Source organism: Quercus lobata, chromosome 4 (genome assembly GCF_001633185.2).
Source record: "Quercus lobata isolate SW786 chromosome 4, ValleyOak3.0 Primary Assembly, whole genome shotgun sequence".
Classification (NCBI taxonomy): domain Eukaryota; kingdom Viridiplantae; phylum Streptophyta; class Magnoliopsida; order Fagales; family Fagaceae; genus Quercus; species Quercus lobata.
In genome coordinates this window covers 77,616,526-77,639,555 of record NC_044907.1, presented here as the reverse complement: position 1 = coordinate 77,639,555, position 23,030 = coordinate 77,616,526, and positions in this window count along the sequence as shown.

Sequence of the window (23,030 nt, the reverse complement as noted above, 5' to 3'; positions counted from 1 at the left end):
TTAATCCTTGAGTACCCGGTTCAATCCTTTAAGTTATTCATCATATATTTATGAAATCCAATTTCATAAATATATATTTTAGTAACTTCTTACTAAAGTGGTTAGGCCTAACATTCTGAATAACAAAACCCATTAAACTTATCTCAAGGGAATGTTTTATATCTCTGTTAAGGGATTATGAATTCCATCTTGAGAATATATGTTTCATCAACACTATATGTGGCTGCCCAACATACTAAGGTTTTGAACGTGACTTTAGATCTCACTCTTGATGTATCAAAGCAACCTACACTTCACGATCAGATCCATTATTGTTTCAGGATTAAGAGTTCATGTAAATAGAAGTCATAAGATTTATTATTCATTTAACAGTCATTAGGAGAATAATAAATCTCACAGTGGTCCAGTTCAATATGTCTTAACTCTTAAAACATATCAACATATCAACTAAAAGTCTCCACTTTCATGATCAACACAAATCATCTTAGTTGATATGTTATAGTCTTCGTACATGAAATGCCCAATTTCATCACCGACTATAAACTAAAATTTTGAGTTTACAAAGAACTTGTGACTTATATATTCTGTGACTAAATCACATAAATCGCATACTATGCATTCCATGGACTATATGATAATGTCTAAATATTCATGATACCATTATTTTGGATAATAATAAAACAATTTTATTAATTACAACATTAAGTCATACATAATGTCATACATAATATCATACAATAAGATTTAAGAGCACTAATCCTAATAGAACAAACAAGAGATATATAAAGTGTATCCTTTTTTATAGGATCTAGGATCTCTCTAGTTGGGTAAGCTTCTTAAAGCTAAAGGAATATATAAGTAGGTCACTCACAACTTAGTGGGCTATGATTCCAACCAAGGGCCAAAGTGGACCTTATAATGGATTGGTAGCAAACCATTAATAAACTCAAAGCCCATTATAGGTGATTGCATCGATTGTCAGTTGGTGAGATGAACTTTGAAAGATTTGGGCTCAAATGGAGCTGTCCATCTTCCCACTCACCACCAACCGAGGTTAAGGGACAAAAAAACCAAGTGATGTGTGTGCAAACAAGTATTGATATAGCTTTTATTAAGGTTAAGATATATGACATATAGGAATTAAACTCATTATCCCTAGTGGAGTCGCCATTGTGGACACAACGAAAAGTGTCGGAGTCACCACCTAGTTATATGGTCTAAGAACCATGAATATATCGTCCTTTGGAGGAAGAACCATTGATCTTACTACTAGAGTATGGGTTTGGAGTTTGGGTACATTATTGGGAAGGTGTTAGGCATCCAAGACCACCCAACCTTGAGGTTAGCCTCCTACCATTGTGTCCTATATCTTAACCCTATTAAAAGCATGTTCAATACTTGTATTCTAACACACACACACACTAGCATATATCTAAGTATACAACATGGCATTCTTATCCCAAAACACATACCTATCTATCTATAAAGCAATAAGAAACCCAACCACACATATGTACAAACCCTAGCATACATCTATCATGACACCTCATCAAACTAGCATACCATTTATCATGGCACCTCATATTGAAGCATAAACCCTAGCATTCATCTAATCATGCATATCATCACATCATAAACCCTAACATGTTGTCATCATACGTACCATCCACCTAACAAACATCTAGCATCATATCATATATCTCATCCAAGGCAGCAACAAGTAAACATCAAAAAATCACATTGGGAACATAAAGATCATTAAGAACGCATTATCCAACCAGACATATTCATACTCATCACCAGAACATGTTATTAAACAATATGCATGTACATATGAATGCATGACTTACTTTTACTTACCTCGTTGCATCACAGCACCTATGGCATTAATGAATGGGCATGTGAATGAATGACATTAACACTAAGGAACAAAAAGGTAAACCCTAATCTAGCATACAGTGACAAACAAACATGTGAACAAAGAAAAAGGAACTCAGAAGCATATAAGAAGGTTAAAATAGAAACATATTAGGTAAAACAAACAAAGCAAAAGAAACAAGAAAATCAGATTTAGGGTTTCAGGGCATAAGTATGCGTGCACATACATAAGCCTACATGTGCATACAAAAGTATGCATACGCGACACGCCTAAACCCTAACCCAAAAAACAGACAAGCAGAAAAATAGAACAGGACTTGAAAGCTTAAATCTAATAGCCTAACATGTTTAAAATATAAAGAAAGAATAAAACTAAACTAAACAAACATATATAAATATAAACTAAGCAAAGAAACATATTAAAATATAACAAGGTAGAAAAGAAAAGGAAAATAAAAAGAAAGAGTTAAACTCAATACCTCAAACAAAAAGCTTTTCAAGCTTGATTTTGACCATTCCCCTAGTCAATCTATTCACAAATCAATAGAAATATGATTAGTAATCTTAAACTCAAAGGATCAAGGCTAGAAAAGGCCCCAATCAAATAAAATTGACTTGAGGATGTTTTGTGAAAAACTACCTCTTTGATTCACTATTTCTAGTGAATCTTAGGTTTTCCCTTTGGATTTTCTCCGTCTTTTGGAAAGGTACCAGGTAAGGCTTTATATAATTGAAAAATAGGGGTTTGGAACAGCTCCTAGACGATGTGGGATTCATTCCAAACTTTAGCTTTTAATGCAAAAAACTTGCCTTTTATTATGTCTCTGAAACCTTAGCTACGTACACATATTTATGCCTACGTATGTAGGTGTATGACCTGCGTACGCTAATTGTGAGTTTTCTGTTGCCTTTATTTTCCAAAAATAGATTTTTGCTCATTAAAAGTTGTATTTTTCATTTTAACATCTCTCAAGTCAATTTAACATCTGATCGGGCCCTAAACCAACCTTAGACCTTCGAATTTAGGCATCATTATGGAACGGGTGCCCGAGACGTAAAAGGTACAAAATGCGATGTCTACAGGCCAAAGCAAAGAGTAGGAAAAGTAAATGGGTACAAGGAGAGGAGGAACCCTAATACATGCTCTAGAGAAAAGGCTTAGAAAGAGAGAGAAAGAGAAAACCGCTCTAGAGGGGCTAGGCCTCCTAATCTACTAAACATTGCCCTTGGTGGGTTTGCATCTTCTTATTTGCATCCTTGCCCTTTTTGCTTTCGCCTAGGAGGTCGCACCCTTGCTCCAAGTATCCATGCTTCATGCATGTACATGCAAAGACAAAAGGAACAAGACAACAAACAAGCAAAGGAGGAAACAAGGGAAAAATGGAGAGCATGCTAAGAACACACTAACGAAGAAAGCCAAACAGGGGGAAACAAAGCAAGCAAAGCATATAAAGGGGGGAAACAAGCATGTTATCAAAAAAAAGAAGAGTGTCCAAGGAGGACAAATGTAGGTTTGGATTGTGTGTTCCTAGTTCCATTGGATTGGAGTACGGACAGCGCACAGACTCATGCTTGAACATGTAGGCAAGCGTGCAAAAAGATGCATAAAAGGGAAGAAGCCAAACGGGTGGCACAAAGTAAGCAAGGCAAGCACATCAACATCATACAGAGCGAACAAAGGTGTGTATCAAGCACACTAACACCATGGAAGTGTATCTCACAAGTGGTTACAACCAAACAAACCCTAGGAGGGTTAGATGCAACCACACAAAGCAAGTGACCCTAAAGACTGACTAGCACAAGCCTGTGGATGGCACAAAGTATGGTAAGGCCTAGATCTAGACAGGTAAACATAGGCATAAAGCATAGAAACAAGCAAGCAAACATAGACATGCATTAGGAAATGATCCAAACCCTTTGACATAGGCCTAGGTGTGCAGATGTAAGCCTAGACCATGGGATCTAGATCTACACCCCACCAATAAGGGCCAAAACACAAGAAAGAGAGACCTCAAAGGAAAAAAAGGGCTATAGAAGCACATAGCGTAGCAACCAACATATAGATCTAAGCACACAAACATGGCAGAGAGCACATAAACACATAGATATAAGCATAGGTATGTAGATATAAACATAAACATGTAGATCTAAGCAAAATCATGGCAAAGAACACATAGGCATGAGAACAGTGCAATTTTGTGTGAAGGTAGTTTCGAAAAAAATAGGATTTAATGGTCGTTACTGAGTCTGAATCCCAGTGAGATTATACAATCGCTACTAAATCCGAATCTTGAAGAAGGCATAGGATTAAGCGATCACTACTTAATATGAATCTCGATGACTAAATGGTCACTACTGAATCTGAATCTCGAAGAAGATATAGGGTTAAATGGTTACTGTGGAATCTGAATCCCGATGAGACTAAACGGTAGCCATCGAATTTGAATCTTGATGAGACTAAATAGTCGCTACAGAATCTGAATCCCAAGAGAGAGGCATTTTGAAAATTTTGATATTTTTGAGGCAAAAGAGATAGGATTAAATGGTCATTGCCGAATTTCAATCCTAACAAAGAGGTATTTTGAATATTTGATACTTTTGAGGCAAAAGAGATAAGATTAAATGGTCATTGCCGAATTTGAATCCCAAGAGAGAGGTATTTTCAAAATTTTTTTATTTTTGAGGCAAAAGAGATAGGATTAAATGGTCGTTGCCAAATTTGAATCCCAAGAGAGAGGTATTTTCAAATTTTAATACTTTTAAGGCAAAAGAGATAGGATTAAACAGCCATTGCCGAATTTGAATCCCAAGAGAGAGGTATTTTGAAAATTTTGATATTTTTAAGAATACATTACATTTTCATATCAACATGCATGATATGTGTTAGGTAGTAGGGCTAGCCATACTTACCTGTTTACTTGCATTGCCAAGTGTTATGGGCTTACTAATCAATCTTGAATTTGTTTCCACAGGTTATGTCTCGATAGGCGATCCCATTCCCACTGGAGTACATCTTCCATTGACATGTGCCATAAAATCTCTGAACAAAACCATAGCAAGCCATGCGTGTTGCAAACATGGAGTAACCCAAGAGGGTGCATGAGTTATTTCCTTGATCTTGATTATAAACCCAAACAAATTCGACTGGCTACCTTTTCTTTTAAAATGTGACCAGGCCAAGGTAGCCTACGTACCTCCACAGGGCAAATGATGTTTTGTTTCAAGAATCGGGCCACCACAACTTGGGTGACACTTTGGTAGGAAGCGGCTTCCACCTACTTGGTAAAGTAATCGATAGCTTACAAGATATACACTTGCCTATTAAAGGCTTTCAAAATCTCAATTCCGATAACATCCATTCCCTAGGTTGAAAAAGGCCATGGCACTGCTAGAAAGTGCAGGAGTTGAGGGAGAACATTCTTTCTATTCTGGTAGACGTGGCAACGGTGACACATTCTCACATGCTTAATGCAGTCAGTTTCCATGGTGAGCCAATAGTAGCAGACTCTCATGATTTTTTGGACCAACAGAGGTCCACTGGCATAGGCTTCAACAAGGCCCTCATGCATCTCTTCCATCAAATGGCTAGCCTCGAGGGCATTTATGCATCAAAGCAAAGTTGTATCGTGGTTCCTCTTATACAAGACTTCCCCACTCAAGAAGAATTGAGACACCATGCACCTAATAAATTTCCTCTCACTATCCATGGCTCCAGACAAGTATTCACCGTTTTTGATATAAGCCTTGATATCATGATATCATGGCTTCCCATTGATTTTAGCTTCGACGCTTATGCATTCTTCAATGTTCATGCAGTAGGCCGCCGTAGAGCTCTATGCACAATCGTCGCATCTCATCTCCTTCTGCCAACTTAAACATGCTAGCTATGGTGGCTAAAGCAACTACAATCTGGTTGTGTGCTCAGGGCAAATAATTAAAGGTAATGTCCTTGAACATTAGGATTAGGTGACTGATGCACTTTTGATATGGAATCAACTTGGTATCTCGGGCTAGCCACTTTCCCTTTATTTGGGAAATGATCAACAAGAAATCTCCCAAGACGCTTAGATTGTATGTGCCGAACTCTAAGGCAACTTGTAGGCCCATTATGCATGCCTCATACTCTATGACATTATTGGTGCAATCGAAATTTAGCTTAACTAAAACAGGGATTTACTAGCCCCTCATGGATACTACAACTTCTCCCACTCCATTTCTAGTGCTATTGGCAACTCCATCGAAATAAAGCTTCCAACGCCATAGTTCTACATTGTTGGGTTCTGCCTCTATTACCAAAACATCCTCATCCGAGAAGAGGAATTCAAAGAAATCTGAATCATTCAACCATTGGTCTGCTAAGTAATCAACTATGGCTTGGCCATGCACTACAAACATGATAAAGAATTCGAATAACAACATCTGCCAACGGGAGATCTTCCCTGATGGGGTCCATGTGATAAATCAACTACGTGGTGTAGATCATGTACAATCGTAAATTTTGTGAGGTTGATGCTAGGGTGCAACATGTCTTTTCAATGGCAATGTAATTGATCTCACAACTGGTGAACTTCTTACTCAAGGAGTAAATCACTTTCTCTTTTTGGTCGGGTTCAATTAGCTAAACTAACATGCAACCCATGGATGCTTCTTGCATCGCTAGATAGAGAATCAACAAATGTCCCGACGTTGAGGGAACCAGAATAAGAGGATTCAACAAATATTGCTTAATCTTGTCAAAGGCCACATGACACTTATCTGTTCATTCTATCTTCATATCCCTCTTCAAGAGCTTGAACAAGGGGTCACACGTGGTTGTCAACTGCGCTATGAGGCCAGCTATATAATTGATCCTTCCTATGATGCTTCGAACTTGTTTCTTTGTTTTTGGCACAAGCATGTCCTTATTGGCCTGGATTTTTGCTGGGTCCACTTCTATTCCTTTCTGGCTTACTATAAAGCCAAGAAATTTCCCTAAACTAGCTTCGAAGACACACTTGTTTGGGTTAAGCCTTAACCTATACTTGACAAGGTGCTTGTTTAGCTTTCTCAAATCTATCAAATGATCTCTAGGAGTGAGTCACTTGGCAATCATATCATCCACATAGACTTTAATCTCCTTATGCATCATATCATGTAACAAGGTTACCATGGCTCGCTAGTGTATTGCCCCAGCATTCTTGAAACTGAATGGCATGATGTCTTAGGCGTAAGTTCCCCAATAAGTGGGGAACACCGTTTTAACTTTGTCCTCTTCAGCCATCTTAATTTGATTATAACTCGAGAATACATCCATAAAAGAGAAGAACATGTTGGTTATGGTGTTACCAATCAAGGTATAGATATGTGGCAAGGGAAAATTATTTTTCGGGCTGGCCTGATTTAGATCCCTATAATTGACACACATGCGTACTTTCCCATCTTTCTTTGGCATGGGAACAATGTTGACAACCCAATCAGAGTAGGCTATGGCGGTAAGAAAACCAGCTTTCAACTGATTATCTACTTCTTCTTTGATTTTCAAAATAATCGTTAACTTCATCCTTCGGAGAGCTTGTCACACTGGGGGGGGGGGGGCATTCAGATTTAACTGGAATCCTATGGATAATGATCTCGATATCTAGACTAGGCATATCTTGAAAAGAAGAAGCAAATATTTCCTTGAATTCTTTCAGCAAAGCTATGAGCTCATCTTTTATGTCTTTAGGAAAGTTTACCCCAATCTTGACAGGTTTCTCTATCTCGCCTTCATTGGCTAAGTTTATCACCTCTATTTCTTCTATATTTGGCTTGGACCTTTTGTCCTTTCTATTTAGAGATTCTAGGATGTCTCGAGGTAGGTTTGAGACCTCTTCCATTCCTTTAACATCATAATCCAACTCTGTTGTCTCATTCACATCATTTGCACCCTCGTTATGGCAAAGGGACGATGTACCCACTTGGGAATCAGAACAAATTCTATAGAGTGGAACATATACAAAGAAACATAAGATAATTTGCACACACATTCATAGGAAAAAAAAAAAAAAGATGCAAGAATTTCTTAAGTAAAATGCTGAATATTTCATTAATGGATTATGGGTAGGAGAAAATAAAGTTCATGCTTGATGATGATAAAAGGGAAATGCTTTTTTTTTTTTTTTTTTTTTTCCAAAAACAAACCGTGGAAATGAACAAGGAATACAAATAAACTAGGAAATAACATAAGCATGCAAAACAAACTAGATATGCTATTCCAACCCTTTCAGGTGATTGGGATGCCCAATCACTCGATTATGGAATACTCCTTATTCAGCCGATGCAACCATAAAGCAAGGCTCGATGGTCCAATCGTCTCATCTGGCATCCTCGGTCGGATTTTCTTTGGAAGATATGATAGCATTCAAAGAGAACTCCTTAGGATAGAGCCAAATAATTCAAGACAGATTAGTCTCTTCATCTTCCAATTCCTTGAAAAGTTCTAATATGGGGAATAGACATCCCTGAAGTGGGGCACTTCCTCTTCTTGCCCCTAGAAGCTTGAAATAGTTCTTCATAAGTAGGTTCATACCCCAATCCAAATCTTCCTTTGTTATCTGAGAGTTCAACAAGAGCAGGGCTCCCACATCCTATGGTTCCGAGGCCTTGGCCTAGTTTGTACCTAAACTTAAGCATCTCCTTTGCAACTATCAAAATTGCTGTGGGCCAACTAGACTCAAGATCTAAAGCAATGTGAATTAGGGAAACTAGCTTGAAGCTATGGAAAGACGCTTCTAGAAAAGCGTAGGGGATAGACGTCTCCTAGATCCCGGTATCCTGACCAACCATAATAGTAATCAACTAATTCTTGGAGATGAACTTAAGTCTTCGATGAAGGGTAGATGTGACTGCACCTACTATATACAACTAGGGCCTCCCTAAAAGCATGTTGTATGTAGAGTCAACCTTAATCACTTGGAAGTTGACAATGGAGGACCTTCGGCTGATTTCAATCATTAACTTGATTTCACCTTGCACTTCGTGATGCGTGCCGTCAAAGGCTCTAATGATCCTAGTGCTAGGCTTAATAAGAGACATATCCACCTTTAGGTGCTCAAGAATGGCCATTGAGCACACATTTTAGGCTGATCCATTGTCGATTAATACTCTTGCAACAATCATGTCTTCACATTTAACTATGATATGCATGGCCAAGGTATGATCTTTACCTTCTAGAGGCAAATCATCATCTGAAAAGGAGACTTGGTTGGTGGCCAACACCAATGATACCATACCCTTGAAGGAAGAGTTTGTAATACCGGTTGGAACATGCGTTTCCTTTGACACCTTTAATAGAGCTTCATAATAGACCTCAGAAGATAGCAACATGGCTAAAATAGAAATTTGAGCCAGAGATTTGTTCAACTACTGAATCACACTATAATCGGCCTTTCAGATGGTTTTCAAGAATTCCTCAGCTTTTTCAATGGTGACCATATTCCTGACTTACTTGACTGTGCTCTTGCCAATCTCTTTCCTCCTCTTTTCTAGTTCCTTAGGAGTGTAACATCAACCACTCCTAGTGAGTCTGGCTAAGCCTAAAGAGATATTAGAGCAAACCTCCTCTTTTCCAATTCGAATGGAGATCAAATCCATATCGTACTTCCATGGGACATAATGGCTATCTTTGTAAGGGAAAGGTTTTGGCATTAGGATGACCATGCCTTCTTGAGTTTGCAGATTTGGCGCCAAGGAGAACATCTTTGGACTGATGATAACTGGGCTGGGCAGAGTAGTATTTAAAGCTTTTGGGACAAAAGCCCTAGAGATTCCTTGGATGGACCTTGGCAGAACTAAAGGATCAAAACCTAAAATGGTAGGGACGATAAGGGTTCCCTTCTAGACAAATCCTGGATATGGCTTGATGATTGCAGGCAATGCTAAGACCAAAGGAGTGAATCCTTCAATGGCTAGCATGGTTTTTCCTTTCTTTAGATCTAGTGCTCCTAAAATCCATAGGTGATTCGATAATCTCTTCAATGATAACCTTAGTCATCTCTTCAATGACAACCTTAGTTAAAGGAGCTAGTGTCCTCATCCTTGGAAGAACCTTACAAAGGCGCTCTTGCAAGTATTCATCCTAGTCTTTCCTTGATTCTATTGTCATAACACTATGGCTATTCTCTCTTTTGATCCAAATGATACCATGGTCGTCTAGACTTGGAACTTGTGCTCAGAGCACTGTACAATCAAATAAGGCATGTCGATCGTCACTGTGACAGAATAAGCAGACTTCCCAGTCAAAACTTGGAGCTCCTATGTTCTTGAGAACAATGTCACTTTCTTGGTTAAAGGATGATTGTCTCCATAGGGTGTCATCTTCCTATAGAACATACGTAGATAGGCACAAGGATCTCTAGTGCCATCATACTTGATGAACTCGGGTGCCTTGAACTTAAGAGGCATAATGACCTAGAGGAAATTGGTTAGGCTATCTAGATCGACACATCCTTGAGTGCCGGAGCCCTCCATGATACATACTTTCTTAGACAGGGTCTCCACTTGACTTTTGACCTGACCGTAGCCAGACTCAGAGGTCTTATCCTTAGAAGGATCCACTTCTTAGTTATTCCCTTGTAAGGTGAATGGGGGCATGGTGTGGCCTTGATTCAGATCTAGCAATGGCTGGTTCTTATTTTTAGAATGGGGCGCAGAGCCCTCTAAAGTGGGGCCAAATGATTCTCAGTTCCCTCCTACAGCCAGTTGTTACATCACGCGCTTCATTTCTGCCATCTGCTCTTTTAAGTGAGCAATCTCATGAGTGTTTTCCTCAATGAGAGAAGGACCACTAGTGGATATCTATTTAGCATGAGACCTAGAGATGACAAGATCATGGTGTGATGGTAACTTGGAAAGGAAAAGAATGGGATGGGACAAAAATGGGGTACATTTGAAAATTTGACAATGTGGAAACACATAACGAACACGAAGTTAGTTTAGGTTCTTGCTTATGTAAAATACACCTATCATTTTCAAAATATTGGCTTGGACCTTTGATTGGTTATTTATCATGGTAAGTTTCTATAGTGATGTAGAATTAATGCGTAAACTTGGCAAGTAACCTGAACTTTCATATCATGCTTGAAATTGTGGGATGGACCCTTCTCTTTTGATTGACTTTTTACAATGTCCCAAACTCATGGGCTGTAGATAATGGCTCCAACAGTGGGCCTTTTACAATACAAGGAAATTCAAACTTATAATGAAAAGACTTCATTCTAAATGGTCTTGCCTTTTCAGAGAAGATCTTGAACTCTTGGCAATGTCCTCCTTGGCACAGAGTTTCGGCCACTTGCCACAAATTTTATCCATACTCATTTACATGACAGGGCCATTACTGTATGCGTGTATGCCCTTGTAGGGTTGGAAACTCTTAGGGACCAGGTATGATCTAATGTTCAAGCAACGGGTTGCTTTTCCCTAGGGTTTAATAACAAATGCTTGTAAATAGGATAGATAGAACCTAGAGTAGAGCATGACTTTTTGATGCAAGAAAAAAGGGAAAACCTACAAACGGAAACTAGACACTTTCCCATTGACTCATTTTTGAAAACAATCCTATGAAGTATATCCTACCCTAGGTTGGGATGTTCACTTAGATTTGGCTCTTCCTAGTCCTCACAGGTTTGATGTAGTCTAGGCTAAAATCCTACCCTAGGTTGGGATGTTCACTTAGATTTGGCTCTTCCTAGTCCTCACAAGTTTGATGTAGTCTAGGCTAACTATATGAGACATGGCTTAACTAGTAAGTTGGTCCTATTCTTATGGGGGAAGCATGATCATCTAATCCTTCCCTTCACAGAAGTTTTGGGATAAAGCAGATCAAGGGGGCCTTTTCAACATAATCCTGTCCACCCATTAACCTAGGAAGAGCCTACAATTCGACATCTAGTAACTATCTAAGGTATATACACCTAGCATTAGCCTTCAACGTTGAGTCTAGGTTTGACCCTATATGAGGGGTGATGTCATGCATTATGAAATGAAAGGGGAAAGACTTTCCAAGCACAACGGATATAAGCACAGATAAAGGTGTGGTAGAAATTAAATCTTACTACCTTAGGTTTGCACATGTGAAGAAAGCTGTAAAGCATGCTTTAAGAAAGCAATAAAGCTTCACACATGCGAAAATACCTAAAATCTGGTTTTTGGAAAACCATTTTGAAAAAATTTTTGGAAAATATTTTTGAGTTTGTAAAATAGTTTACTAGGATATAGCAAAAGTAGTTTTCAAAAGGAAAACCCTAGAGGCTAATGCCAATTTCAAAGTTTTTGAAAGCTAATGTCCAAAGATTATGGTTTTATCAAAAGCTCTAAAGGCTAAACTCTCTAAGTGTCCCTAGTGAAGTCGCCAATTTGTCGATGCCTCATAGCTGCTCAACCACCCATCACAACAACGCTCGCGCACCTCTCTTGGTGCAAGAATATGGAGGTGTGTCATACCTCGGGTTTGTGACTGGAATATGAGTCGATCTTAAGGAAATTACCAAGGGTAAGTGAAGTCATCGCCAATCATTGGGTTTTTTCTAAGGTGTGATTGGTCACCTGACTTGATTTGATTTTATTACCGTTCCCAGGTTAAGAAAAGGTCATTTTTCCTAATTTAATAAGGATGGATAACAAACCTTGATTCTTAAGTTCGGAAGTCTGGTTTACTTGTGGAGAACGTGTTGGGCTTTGAGGTTTGATTTTGGAATGGGCATGGTCCCAATTGATGCTTTCTCAATGCATTTGGGATTGATGCCAAATTTCCACGATGAAAATTCTATACTATTTCACCTTATTTTCTTGGCAGAAATCTTGCAACGCTTCGCCCCAAGTGCATCATAGCACCTAAAACGCTATTCTCACCAAACTTTCACCGTGAGAATACAACAATGGGGATGTCCCACTTTCACGGTGAAAATCCGGAAGAATTTCGCATTTGGTGCACTATGGTGCACCAGTAGGGTTTTGCATCTGTGTATACGACGTGTATCGGCATGCTCATACTAAGATGAGCCCAAGCCCCCCCCCCCCTCCCCCAAGCAAAGTATCAAGCATGTTGATGCTTGTCACTTACACAAGGAAACCAGTGTCACTAGGTGATATGGATCGGGAAAATCACACCGCGATGATCGTGCACACAATATACCATGAATATGCACCTACGACAATCGCCTTAAGCACATACCCACACTACAAGGTCAAGAGCTCTCATGACTAGAGACTAGAGAAAGTCACTCATGTAGCCACGAGAGTCCATTATACAAAGTGCACAATTACAAGTAGATATACATATATGTATATCATGCATAATGCAACCACACAGAGCGAGAAAGTAAATCAGACATTGTCAATGTTCCAAGGGTATGGCCCAGCAAGATACAGGAAATGTAAAACAAACATTGTCATACCCAAGAAACACAGCCTAAGCAAAGAGTAGGAAAAGTAAATAAGTACAAGGAGAGAGGGAACCCTAATACATGCTCTAGAGAAAAGGCTCAGAGAAAGAGAGAAAGTGAAAACCACTCTAGAGGAGCTAGGCCACCTAATTTATTGAACATTGGCCTTAGTGGGCTTGCATCCTTGCCCTTTTTGCTTGTGCCTAGGAGGTCACGCCCTTGCTCCAAGTATCCACGCTCCATGCGTGTACATGCAAAGACAAAAGGAATAAGCCAGCAAACAAGCAAAGGAAGAAATAAGGGAAAAAGGGAGAGCATGCCAAGAACACACTAACAAAGAGAGCCGAACGGGGGCAAACAAAGCATGCTAAGCATATGAAAAGGGAAAACAAGCATGTTATCAAACAAAAGGAGAATGTCTTAGGAGGGAAAATGTTGGTTTGGATCAAGTGTCCATGGTTCCATTGGATTGGAGTACGGACGACAAACAGATTCATGCATGAACAAGTAGGCAAGCGTGCAAAGATGCAAAAAAGAGAAAAAAGCCAAACGGGTGGCACAAAGCAAGTAAGGCAAGCACATCAACATCACACAGAGTGGAGAAAGGTGTGTATCAAGCACAGTAACATCATAAAGGTTTATCTCACAAGTGGTTACATCCAAAAAAAAAAACCCTAGGAGGGACGAATGCAACCACGCAAAGCAAGTGGCCCGAAGGACCAACAAGCACAAGCCCATGGAGGGCATAAAGTATGGTAAGGCCTAGATCTAGACAGGCAAACATAAACATAAAGAATAAAAACAAGCAAGCAAACATAGACATGCATTAGGAAATGGTCCAAACCCTTTGTTATAAGCCCAAGTGTGCAAATGTAGGCATAGACCACAAGTTCTAGATCTACACCCCACCAATAAGGGCCAAAACACAATAAAAAGAGACATCAAGGGACAAAAGAGCAATGGAAGCACATGGCGTAGCAACCAACATATAGATATAAGCACACGAACATGGCATGTAGCACATAAACACATAGATCTAAGCATTGGCATGTAGATCTAAACATAAACATGTAGATCTAAGAAAAAGCGTGGTGAAGAACACATAGGCTTGTAGATCTAAGCATAAACATGGCAAGGAGCCTAAGAGCATGTGGATCTAAGCACAAACATTAAATTTAGACATGTCTTAGCCCAAGAAGGCTAGCCAACAACATTATAGCGATAAATCATGGCAAAAGCAAGGAATCATGCTAGAGAAAACATAAAGCATGCTAAGAAGTAAGAACATGCTAGGAAAATCAATAAAGCATATTATTGAACAAAAGAAAAATCTAGAAAAAACTATAAAAATAAATGGTGTGGATTATAGCTAAAAAGCTATATCAACACCCCTAAACCTCAAATCCAAAGTATGGAACCAAGGAGAGGAAGATTGGGTGCAAGAACACTATCTTGAAAATGTGGTAAAAAGAGAAGAATCAAAGAGAAGAATTCACTTTCTCTTGCATGTTTCATAGGATTCTTCTTATAAACCTATGTGTTGTCACAAGTCATATGGAGTCCATTGGCAGGCCTTCCTCCTATTGCGAACTCAAAATTCGAGGCGGCTGCCATCATTGCTTCTAGGATCACCTAGTTAATAGAGGGTACTTGTCTAAGGGTCCTCTACCTTTCTAAGAGGGTTTGTTGCCAGCTGGTGGGCATGGATGCACCATAGGTTCCAATGAATCCTCTATAGTTCATGCTTGCCCCACTTTCCATAACTGATGTTGAGTACCAATTATGGAGGAATGGCATTCCCTATGTTGAGCGGCTCATGGATGAGATGGATTATGATGAGTTTAGCAAGACTCATGTCATGCCTTCCCTCTCTACAGAGGTTTGTGATAGGGCAAAAATGTATTAACCCCTTGCAAATTAATTAATTACCCAAGTTAATTAATTAGGTTCAATTACATGCAATGGTGTGGTAGCACAAACAAATCACCAACTAAACTAAATGCAGCAGAAATCAAATTTGACACGATGATTTTTTTGCAAATGGAGAAAACTACCAAGGTAAAAACCCCACCAGGTGATTTTAAGGTCACCACACTCAAGAATCCACTAATCAATAATCAAGCGATTACAAGTAAAAGGAATCTTATAGCTACCCTTAGCCTATCCCAAATTACCAACCTACAGTTGAATCTTCACTCTAATACCTAATTGGACATAATCTTGTAGTGACACTCTTTCTATTTAATGCACGAATCCTAGTACATGACTAACCAATAATGGTGGGATCCCAGTACGTGACTAACCAATGATGCACAAATCCCAGTATGTGACTAACCCATGATGCATGAATCCTAGTACGTGACTAACTCCAATAACTTAAAGTAGGTTGTTGGCTGCAAAATTCTTTACTTTATGCACAATGAAGATTAAGAAGCTCCTTGGTTACAAAAACCCTTTGGCATAAAGACATAGTAGCTTCTTTCAAAGTGAACAAGGCACTAGGTCCCTCAATGCATGTGTGACGACCTATAAAATAAGCCTTATATATGTCTAGAGTTGTGAGAAAAGAAACCCAACACATACACATTTGCTTAGGCTGAAAATTAGATCTGGAAATTTTGATTCCGTAAGTCTCGACAGAAACAGCTTATGTCAAGTTTCAACATTAAATCTCTATAGAAAGGATTCTGTCGAGGCTTCTGTTGAGCTTTAGTGAACAGCTCTTTCTTTACTTCTTTCTTGGTCAGCTCTTCATGGCTTTAACAGTTGACTTAAACTCTTATTTCTTGAAGTATTGAACCCATCCTAAATCTACCTAATTACAAGGAAAGTGCATTTGGTCAAAGGATAGCTAATTACATAAAATATGTCCTTAATAGTATGTATTCTTGCCTTTTTATTTTCATTTCTTATCTCTTGCATTTTTCTACACATGGTGACACTTAAATGTGATGCTTATGTTAGGCTAGTCCTACTGCTAGCGGCCTTGTTGACCCTCCTCATCTTACCTTGGTCGATCTTTGGTTATGGCCCTGATGGCTTTGCTTGGGAGCATCTTGTGGGACGTAACTCGAATGTCATGGGTTATCCCTTTCTGAATGGTACACAAGTGGTGAGCCCACTTTTATTCTTGTCTTGTCTTTTCTTTTCTCGTCTTTCTCAAGACTTGATCTTACACTGCCCTCTTTCATAATCCAACCCACTATGGAGGAGCATAAGGAGCTCATTTGGCTTGCTAAGAACCTTAAGCTAGAGATGACCAAGTATTCCAGGAAAATCTATGGTCCTGGAGGGTTTGCCCACCCGGGTGATGATGATGATGACGATGATGGTGGTAGTGGTGGTGGTGGTGGTGATGACACTGAGATGACTCTGAGCTATCAGCTGAGGAAGAGGTACTTTCAGTGATGATCCTGCGAGTCAAACATAGACACACAACATATTTTTATTTCCTTTTTCTCTTTCTTTGTTAGCATGTATTTATGCACTTTAGGTTTTATTTAAGGCATCGGGTTGTATTTAAGAACATCTTTTACATTTCTACTTTTATTTAGGACATGCTCTTATTTTACAACTCATGGGATTTTTTTTTTTTTTTTTATATTATGTTGATTTTCCTTTTTTATTGATGCTTGAGAATTTGAGCTTGAGTATGTCTTGAGTAGTCCTCTAGGTCATAGGAATCATGAGGGATGTCATGGTAGATAAACATACTCCAAATAGGAAAAGAAACACAAATCTGTGTGCTTGCTTGCATGTGCTTATGCGCGCATGCATATATAGGCATTGACCATGTGTACGCACCTTTGACCCTGCATATGCATGCCACAAGGTAGAAAAACCCAAGCCAACTCTCCTTAGTATAAAATAGTCGTAAAAGGCCTCCAAACATTCATAAAATGTATTCTAAGCTCTAGAAATTCCCTGTAAGGTCCCTGAATAGCAAAATTCACTCCTTTAGAGGTCTCGGCATGGATTCAAAAGCTTGGCCCAAGTTTCAAAGAATCTCCCATTCCTCTTGTTCTTTATTATGTTCCTTTATATCACCCAATTAGAGTGAACAATCCTTTTCTTTTTCCTGCCACTAAATTTTGGATCCCTATCTGGCGTGTCTTCCAATTCAATGATGTGAAATTATGCCCCACCCTTGAAGAGTTTGGTGCCATCTGGGTGAGCCTGACCTTGGTGCCATCATTCTCCCCACTCTTAAGGAGAATCTCTCTAACTTGGTTCATCAACTTTTGGGGGTTCCCCTAGCTATGGCCAAAAGATGGTGCACATTTGATAAGTTGAGTGTTCATAAGGTCTTCAAGTATTTTTCTCAGTAGAATGTCCCTTTGGCTGGGGTGAAGCACTCTCAATATCTTAATGCTTTTTGTCTATACATTCTTACGAGGTACTTCTTGGTGAATGAGACCTCGTGGTGACCTAAGAATTCTTTTGGTGGTTAACAATCTAGGGAGAGAAAGTCCAATTATCATCATCTTGGCTGAAACTCTCAATGGCTTGGATGCCATTCATAGAGGGGAAGCAACTTAGCTGAAACTCTCCTCCTTTAGGTATAATCCCTAATTTTTGCATAGGTTCTCAACCTAGCGGTATTCCTCTAATTTTTGCATAGATTTCCTTTCGTTTTCCAACCCATCAAGGCTTCTTATATCATCTTCACACATAAATTCTCTCTCTCTCTCTCTCTCTCTCTCTCTCTCTTGTTTATCTCTCCTTTTTCCACTCAACACTCATGCTTTCTTTTCTCTTTCTTATTTTTTCCTCTTTCAGATATGGCTATTTAAGAGGCTTCAGTTGCTTCATCCTGCCATTTTCTCTCCTAGTAAATATCAACCAAAGCATTATCGTAATTGTAATCCCAAAAATAAGGAGATGGATCCTGCTGAGTTCATTGAATTCCTAAAGTGTCTCTCCATTTTAGGTGTCCAATGGGTGGTGGAATGGTGGTGCATCACGTATATGGTCAACTGTGCTTCAAGGATAACTGTATTCCTTTGGTTAGGCTTCACCATTGCTCTTACTATTCTACATGTCACATTGTGAGGAAATTTTGTGACCGTCAAGGAGTTCCTAGTGATAGTGGTTCCTTCCATACCTTGGCTCATACTGAAAGGGTCTTGGGTAGAATCGGTGACACCTGGTCGTAGAGGGTGATAACTAAGGACATCCACCTTCCTCAATTCCTTCATCTAGCTTTGGGGTACAATGACTGGCTATCTAATGAAATAAGTTTGGTTCATAAGGAAGAGAAGGCTTACAAGAAGTACAACAAAAGGGAAATGACCAACTGACTAGCCTGATATGCCCCAAATTTTACTTTTCTGCACTTTATGATTCTCACGTCTTTTCTTCTAAGTTTAATAAAGGATTGGGATGTTCCAAATCCCTTATGGAAACAAATTGTTATATTTTAATTTGAGCAATAAGAGAATCAACCATTTTATTATCTTTGCTTATTGTATTTATTTTTCTTTTCTTTTTTCTATGCCATGTAACTTTTTCCCATGATGTCCTTGTGGGAATTTTTGCCATGCCCATGGTCTTTTTCCGTAGGTTCTAAAGGTTTCGGTTTAAATCTTTAAAATCATATTTTTAAATGTGTTGGCAAACCGAGAACAAAGCATGTCTATTCTATGTGTTAGGCAATGCTTTAATGTGTTGCTTTCAAGCTTCAAGTTCAGTTAACTACAGAAAAAGGGAGTCAGTTTTTCCCTTGTTCGATCGATCGAAAATTAGGCTCGATCAATCAAAAATCGCAGGAAAAGAAATTCTGCAGATTTTTGAATCAGGCTAAGCCCGCAAAAATGTTTAAGGTTTCATCCCAACTTGTCCACATATAAAAGGAAAACCCTAGCAATGTTTTGGAGACTTTTGAGAAGACTTGTGTGTTACTCTTTAAGTGATCTGAGAGGTTTTGTACCTTCTAAGTACACAAGAATCTACTGGGGCAAGATCTACAATCAAGCATTCGTAGAACTTAGTTACTGCAACGACATCATTACTAATAGTGATCTGAAACCTTTGAGTGGGATCTCAAAGTCACAAGCAAAGAAGCTTGTGTTGGTGTAAATCCAAGGAGAGAAGGTGTCCGTGGAGCTAGAGCTTGCACATGGTCATGTCAGTAAGTTACTACATGAGGTAGCATTCGATTTAGGGTTAAATCTTTTGTAAAAGCTTCAATTCTCTTTCAGTGGATTTACTTTACCTTGAGGATAGTTAGGTCAAATCCTCCCTAGGTTTTTTCCTTGAAACGGTTTATTTCATTGGTTTTCCTGGGTCTTCATATCATGGTGTTATTTACTTTTCTGTATTTGTGCATGATATGATATATGTTTGTTTAACCTAGATCAGAATAATAAACCTAATAATTAACTTGGTTAATTAATTAGGTTAAACAATTTGGTTTAAGGGATCTAAATGAACAAACAATTGGTATTAAAGCAAGTTAGTTCGTGTTTATAGGTTTTGTTAACCTAGAGTTGATCCTTAACCCTTACTGTCATGGAACATGGTCACTCTCTTATGATCCCCCCATACTTTGATGGGAATAACTATGCTTATTGGAAGGTTAAGATGAAAGCCTTCTTGAAATCTATTGATGAAAGAGTATGATTGTCTGTTGAAAACGGTTAGGAAAGACCAACCACTGCTATAAGTGAATGGACCACTGCCCAAAAGGAAGCAGCTAGCTTTAACAGTAAGGCTATGAATGCTATATTCAACGCTATTTCTATGGAAGAATTCAAGAGGATCTCAAATGTGGAGATTACTCACACTACTTGGAACATCTTACAAACAGTGCGTGAAGGCACTACAGTAGTAAAGATTAATAAATTGCAGCAATTGACCTTTAGATTTGAAAGTATTAGAATGTCTAATGATGAGTCTTTTGATGTGTTCTATGCTAAATTGAATGACATTGTCAATTTCGCTTTTAATTTAGGTGAAGTTTATGATCAACCTAAAATTGTTAGGAAAATACTAAGATCATTAACTGAGGACTTTAGACCTAAAGTGACTACCATAACAAAAAGTAAAGATATGGACTCCATTCCTGTAGATGAACTTGTAGGATCACTTCAATCCTATGAATCTGACTTATCAAAAACTAACAAATCCAAATCAATGGCTTTGAAATCTATTGCTGATGTTGATGATTATGGATTTGATGATGAACTCTCATTTACTGAGATTGCTTATCTTGCCAAGAACATTAGAAATTTTCTGAGAAATAATAATAGAAGGGCGAGAATTAGAAACAATGTTAACCCTAAGAATGTGAAGAAGAATGACACTGCCAAAAATAACAATTCTGAAAAATCAAAAGATAAAGTAGGTCAATCTTCCAAAAGTTCTTTTGGACAACAGTGTTATGATTATCAGGGTTATGGTCATCTAAAATCTGAGTGTCCAACTTTCTTGAGATCCAAAGGTAAAGCAATGGCTGTTACTTTAAGTGATGATGAAGTTTCCGATCATGAGTCCGAAAGTGATCAAGAAGGAAATTTTATGGCTTTTACTGCTACTACAATATTAAGTGAAATTGAGACTACTGATGAGAAGCCTTCTGATGGGGAACTCTCCAAGGATGCTAACTTGAAATAGGCTTATAACAAGCTATGCAAGATTACAGCCAAAGATGCTATGAGTGTTGAGTTAGGGTTGAAAAAGATAAACACTCTTGAACAAGAAAAGAAGAATTTGTTGTTAAAATTGTTTGAAATGCCAATGAACTCTTGAATTCTATTAAGATTGAGAACATGACTTTGCTTGAAAAAGTTAAAGGTTTAGAACTAGAATTATTTGTTGTTAGAGAACAAATAGATAGGACTTATATTTCTAAACTGGATGATATGTCAAATGTTCAAAAATTTGTTTTAGGTAAGACAGGACTAGGGTTTGTTGAGAGTGGATCTTCTTCTATTGTTAATCCTCCCAAGTTTGTACTTGATACATCTAGCTTCTAAAAGAAATAGGGTATATCTAAGTGAGTCTAAACCTAAGAATCACAATCAATCTAGAAGCAAGAAACACCACAAACCTCAGTTTGTCACTTTTTTGGTGGAATTCAGTATATTAGGCCAAATTGTTTTAAGCTGGAAGCTTCAAAGCAAGCATCTAAACAAAAAGTTCCTATGTTAAAATCTCAAGATCCTATGACACTTATCCATGAATTGGTAAAGGTTCTTAACCTTTATGCCAATACTAGAGCTAAAATTAGGGCCAATTCAAATAGAAATCCCAACTTTGAGTTTGCATCTAAAAGAGTTTAGATGCAAAAGACTTAGCCTCAATAAGTCTTTCCGACAAGGTCTTTATGTAAATTCTTTCAATCTATTATAACCAAAATTGTTTTTTTCTTTTTTTCTTTAGGATTTACATTTGCACTACATTCATACATTTCATTCTTGGTTTGTTTTTGATGTTTTTCAATTTTCTTAAATAAAATAAAATAAAAAATCTAAAAATAAAACAAAAGGAGGAGAAGGTTTTCATATTATACATCTTCAAGATGTGGAATTAAGGTTGGCCTATGAAATTTACATTTCATGACTATGTACCTTGTTTAGCTTTGATGAGATTTATTTTTCTACACTTTGCTAGTTTGTGCTATGTAGTGCTTATATTATGTGAGTTGCTTTATGGTTTTTATTCACATGCTCTTAATTTTTAAGTCACGTTCTTTTGATTGTAAGGACCCAAAAAAAAAAAAAAACCCTAGGAGAAAGGCATAAATAACTAGTTCACCACTGTTACTCGCCAATCACGAACACCTATGTGCAAATTATAAAAGACGTGCTCAGTAAGGTGTAACACTTGCACAACAAGATATTTAAGGTGTTGCTGTAAAATAAATAAAAGGATCAAAAAGCAAAATGAAAAACAAAGAAAAATATGCTTCAAAAGAAAAAGAAAAAGCAAATGAAATTAAAAAAAAAAAAAAAAAAATTGCATGGTTGCAAGCGTGTTTTCTAGGAGATGTTAGAGTTATATGATGTAACTCTTTAGGTAATAGTCACTTTCAAACTTGTGTGATGGATAATGTAGAAATTGTGCTTATTTTCTGTTTACATATCACCTTGTGAGTATTTCATACACTTACTAGTTGCACACACCACAAGCAAGTCCTTGTTAAACTCTGTACATGTGATTGTGTGTTAAGTTTTGTAGCTTTCCAAAATTTAACTTCATGATGTGTTTAATGCATTTTGGGGGAGCGAGGAAAGATAGGATTGATGATATTTGCTAAGGTTTGAATTTTTCTTAGAAAATTTTGGTTTTGTAAAACATTTGAAATCATGAACATGCATCTCATATCATAAAAACAATTTTTCAAATGTTTCTACAGAAAAGTTTTCTAGATTTTTCAAAAAATTCTATTTCTTCAGGATTTGATCGATCAAGTTTGTTTTTTGACCAATTGAAAAGGCCAAAACAAAATTCAGTTTTATCAAATTACATGCATTCATGCATTTTTTCAAGGATTTTTGCATAAATGAGAAATTAGGGTTTTTGTTATTTTTGTGCATTTTGGTCAAATCTGACTTATGGGTTTTTGTTCATGCATCATTTAAACATGATTTCCATGCTTTAACCTCAAAATTTTCATGGTTTATAAAGATTTTTCAAATTAGGGTTCTTATGTTCTTGAGAGATTTGGGGAATTTGTTCAATTGGGTAAAATTGGCTTGTAATATTGTTTGATTGAGTGATTATAACATGTTTTATACTCGTTAAATTGTT